We start from the raw sequence: 4721 nt of genomic DNA, 5'->3' as shown, positions 1-4721 counted from the left end.
GGAGCCGGCCTGGGGCGAGCGCGTCCTCCGCCGGGCGAGTCCCTCCCGGCCGTCACCTTCCCTCTGACCCGCAGGCCAGGAGCCCCACACTGCCTCGTGCGCCTGGTCTGGCAGGGACCCAGAGGGAAGGGGCCAGAAGGAGGTGAGAAAAGGGGACGAGACCTTGAAAAGGGCAGTTTTGGAAAATACCTTAATTAGGGATTCCAGCAGAGTGTGCTACTTACCGCCGGCCCTCCGGCGCGGGGCCAGACCGCTGAGGCTCCCCCACTCAGGGAGTTTAATCACATCCCAACCCGCAGCATCTCCGAACCAGGCGCCCTGGCACGGCGGGGTCTCGGCCTGGTGCCAGGGCCGCCCTACCTTGAGGGGAAAGCTCCAGCGCTGGTCCACCGAGACTCCGGGGAATCAAGGCTCACAACTATTCCAACTATGGTTTCTTTCCTAAGCGCTTGAGGGGACCTGCGCCAGTCAGTGCCGTTAGCCGGCGGACCCCACTCACGCGAAGGGGTAGACTGCACTGCCCCAGGTCAGAGAGCTCCTGCACGGCAGTTCAAAACCGAGCACATGGGCTCAGTGACCCCTTCCTGGGGATGTGAGCATTTCCAGGATGCTGTGCTTAGAGACGGCATTGCCTCTCCTGGCCAGCGTCGCCTCTGGGTTGGCACCGGTGTCTATTAGAGTAGCCGGGCTGTGTGTGACTGAGCCGATTCTGTGGTCCTGCAGGATGTGTCTGCTTTGGGGATCCTCCGAGTGACCAGCCGCTGAGACCCACAGGCCCCAAGCTGGTAGAGCAGTGACAACTTCGAGCCCCTTCCTCTCAGGGTCCAGCCCAGTCCCCCACTTACTCGCTACACAGGAAGCTGAGTCCACAGTGATGATCACTCCGCTGAGAACTGCGGAGCTGGGACTAGAATCTGGGGTCATAATTTCCTGGAAAATACCCTTCACGCCTGTCGCTTTTTCTCTGGGATTAGCCAGGAGGTAATGGCTAAAGATGTGGGGAAAAGAAAGGAGGGAGAGAGGGAGAAAGAGATCATACCAAGGGTATAGAACTGATGGTTCTAAAATAGATGAAGTTTATAAATTACCTCCGTTTCAGACTTGTTCCTGCTTTTGCCCCGCTGAGCATTTTTATTCTGTAAACGGGGTCCCAACGAAAACGTCATGGGGGGTGGGGGTGAAAACTAAGAGTAAATCAGAGTTTATAGCATATCGTCTGTCAGTTATACTCTTTCACATTGATAAGAATGTCACATTAATAAAAATCTAACTCAGTGTCAGGCAATACTGCTACGAACTATTTTTCATTGTCTTATGTAAAACATGCTAACAGAAATGAACATAAAGACTACAGGGGGGGAAGAGCCGGGGATTTAACTCAGCGGTTCGGTGGCCTTCCTCGCAAGGACCCGAGTTCGATCCTCGGTACCACAGAATGTCAGTACAATGCTGCCTGAGTAAAGGGATCCGCCTTTTAAATTTTTCTGTCCCACAAGAAACCAGATGAGGACAAATGAGAAAATGACCACTGAGGAAAAGTCTCTGTTGGGGCCGGGGATATAGCTCAGCGGTTCGGTGCCCTGCCTTGCAAGCGCAAGGACCCGAGTTCAATCCCCGGTAAAAGAAAAGTCTGTCCCAGCTCGGGGGAGGGGGGGTACACCTGAGGCAGGAGGATGGTGAATTCAAGTCCAGCTTGGGCAACTTCATGACATAGTAAGAGTCTGTCTCAAAAAAAAAATTAAAAGTATTAAGAGATTTATCTCAGGGTGAAGGCCCTGGCTTCAATCCCAGGAGAGAAAAAAAGGAAGGAAGGAGGAAGGGAAAGAAAGAGAGGGAAGGAGGGGAAGAAAGAAAGAGAGGAAAGAGAGGAAGGGATGGAAAGAGAGAGCGAGTCTCACTGTGACAGTTAAGTTGGAGTGCGATCACAGTAGCACCGCACCAGAAGCACCCTTGAGTGCCGAGTCCTACCCAGCAGAAACCCGAGCTACCCTGACTAGGATTCCAGCACCCTAGGACCATCTGAGGGTATGGAGCTGGACAAAAAATAAATAAACAGGTAGAATCAGTGCATTTGGGCAAGTGGCAAGTTCTGAAGAGGAAAAATTGGCAGACTGTTGTCAATTTCTGTTCTACAAATTTTTTTTCCCCTAATCTTTTTGCCAGCTTTTGAAGGTTCCTTCGGGTCCTCGCTAAACTGAGCAGCTCAAGAGAACAAGGAGGCAGAACACAAAACAAGAAAAAATCACTCACACTGAACAGTACACATCCTCCTCAAGATTAATCCTCGTCCCCACTGCAGTCACTCACGTTTTAGGGGTGGAAATGTGGGGGGAGGCTGGGAAATCACAGCTGGTAGGTGGCAGAGCTGCACTCTCTGGGGCTACAGACCTAACCAGTTCTGTTCTGAGTAGGTCACGTCCCACCCCTTGTTCCCACACTAGCCCTAGTAGCCCTAGGACTACTAAGCCACTCCCTCACTAATTCCCTCAAACGAGAGTTTTCAGTTTGACCAAACTTCATGGCCTTCACAGTAATATGGGGTTACTCTTCTCCAAAGCAAGGGCCAAAGTTTCCCCTCTCTCTTCTCCAGACCCAGGCCCAGGGTGAGAAAATAAATTTGGGGTCCCCTGGGGGAGCTGCCCATCTCACTGTCATGGTCACTGCCTCTTAGCAAGTTGACTTGAGCAACTGGTTTCGATGATCTCCGTTGAGATGACAGAGGAAAAAAGTGAGGAAAGACAAGTCAAACATTTGACCAGGTTGTGAAAAGGGGTGTCTGTCAGGGGCTTGCACAACCACTAATGTGCTAGGACTTTGAATACCATCCCTTAGAAACTCTAGGGAAGGAGAGATGGTGGGTAGGATCCTCATATTCTGGGTTCATAATTCTGTTCTAAAAGCTCTAACGCTATTCTAAAAGCAACAGAAGTATTCCACTCATTTGTCTTGAATGTCCTATACTGCCTCATGCCACAGAATTACTGTACTACAACCAGGGTAATGTTTACCAGGGTCATCGAGTAAAGTTCAATGGCAACAACACTATGCAAATGCTCTCCATTTTCCACCAACAAGGAGGTGGATTATAGACTGGACGCTGGGTGGGTGATAAATGGGTTTCTCTTTTCCTATTGCCTTTTAAATGTTTTATTGGTCAGCTTTATGTCACAATAATGAAATACCAGAGGCGATTAACTTACAAAGAGAAAAGGGTTATTTTAGCTCATAGTTCTGGAAGCTCCAGGTCAAAATTGGGTGGCCCCCTTTGCTTTGGCCCACTAGCAAGGCAGCACACCATGGCAGGAGCATACGGCAGAGCAAAATCTGCTAAATTCATGAAGGAAGACTTGAGAGACCAGGGTGCCACAATCCCCATCAAGAGTGCCCTTCTGGTGGTCTAGGGACCTCCCCTTCTCTCCCAACAGCAACACCCTAAAGACCCAACCTCTCCTACTTGGACCTTAGAAGGGATGCAACTTCCAAACTACAGCAAATGTTTTTGCATTTTAATGCCATTAGGCAAAACATGTTCTCTGTGTCAGTCAACCTTAATTATCACCTTGACTGGACTGAGACTCCTGGACAGGATCATCAGGTTGCTATGCTTATCAGTGGATTCATCCCCTGACACTGTCGCTGAATGTACTCTTGGGGTGGGCCAGGTGGGAGGTGGGTCTCTGGGGCAAGCCTTGGGAGAGTGTGGCCCTCACTGGCCCTCTTCCCCACGTTCTGCTTCTCAGCGACAAGAAGTGAGCAGCTGTTCAACACCACACCCTTCCACCACGATGCTCCTGCCTTGGAACCAGCTGACCACGGACTGAAACCTCAGAAACGATGAGCCTAAATAAAATCTTTCCTGGCCAGGAGTTTGGCTCAGTGGTTCTGCTGCCTGTCTCACAAGCTCAAGGGCCCGAGTTTGATCCCTGGTACAATAATAATAGTAATAATAATAATAATAATAAATCTTTCTTCCTTTAAGTTGTGAATATTGTGCCTGTATCTCAGCAATGGGAAATGATTAATATATCATCCACTTCCCCACAGTTCTTACTAATAGCTAATAATTCTACTCCAACCAACATCTGTCTATTATTAACCTGGCCCTGTAGGTATTTGATCTCAATATGGGCTGAAAAGAGAAAGAAAAAACATTAAAAAAAAATCAAATTCAAACCTAGGCCTTGCCTCTTCTCAGCCATGTGATGCTGGGGATGTCACTGAACCCCAGAGGCCTTACCTTCTGTTGTTTTGAGAGACAAAGACCTACTGGGCGTGGAAGTGCTGTTTAACCGTGGAGAACAGCATTGATGTGTGTGATTATGACTGACTCAGGAGCCAAGGATTGGAGCTCAGCCACCTGCCCTTGGTTTGCTGCCTCTTCAGGCTCAGGTTAAATTAGTCCAGCAGAATTCAGGGCACATGAAGTGGAAGGAAAACAGGCAGAAAATGTGTTCATGTTAGATGTTACTAGGAAAAAATAGTTCGCAAGGAAAGCAGTGTGGTTAGGTTCTTTGTAAACAAAGAAGGAAATGGGGGCCCCACCAGCCTCAAAAATACTCACAGTGTGCAAAGTGTGTGAGTACAAAAGGAACCACCCACTCCCTCTGAAAGTCTAAAGAGGGAAACAATTACTATATGGAAAATCATTGCTTTGTAGAAGGAAAAGCGGAGGGCTTTAGTTGCAAAATCAAGAGAGCCCTGATTAAGAGAATACAAAGATT

The 4721-nt window shown here is 48.9% G+C and overlaps 1 protein-coding gene across 3 annotated transcripts in view; it reads right to left on the bottom strand.

The window, feature by feature from the left end:
* Gem (GTP binding protein overexpressed in skeletal muscle) overlaps window positions 1-863 on the bottom strand; it is a 12120-nt gene extending 11257 nt beyond the window's left edge. The window contains exon 1 of one of the 3 annotated variants that reach the window (XM_010619616.2): window positions 846-863. The gene's annotated coding sequence lies outside the window, so the exon portion shown is untranslated. Of the gene's footprint in view, window positions 1-224; window positions 307-360; window positions 452-845 lie in introns of those variants that run through there. The other 2 variants (XM_010619615.3, XM_010619613.3) reach the window with 2 other exon arrangements.
* Between the last annotated feature and the right edge of the window lie 3858 nt (window positions 864-4721).

Source organism: Fukomys damarensis, unplaced genomic scaffold (genome assembly GCF_012274545.1).
Source record: "Fukomys damarensis isolate Sample0158 unplaced genomic scaffold, DMR_v1.0_HiC HiC_scaffold_5, whole genome shotgun sequence".
NCBI lineage: Eukaryota > Metazoa > Chordata > Mammalia > Rodentia > Bathyergidae > Fukomys > Fukomys damarensis.
Note: the sequence above shows the minus strand (reverse complement) of the source record. Positions and strands in the feature narration are given on the sequence as shown.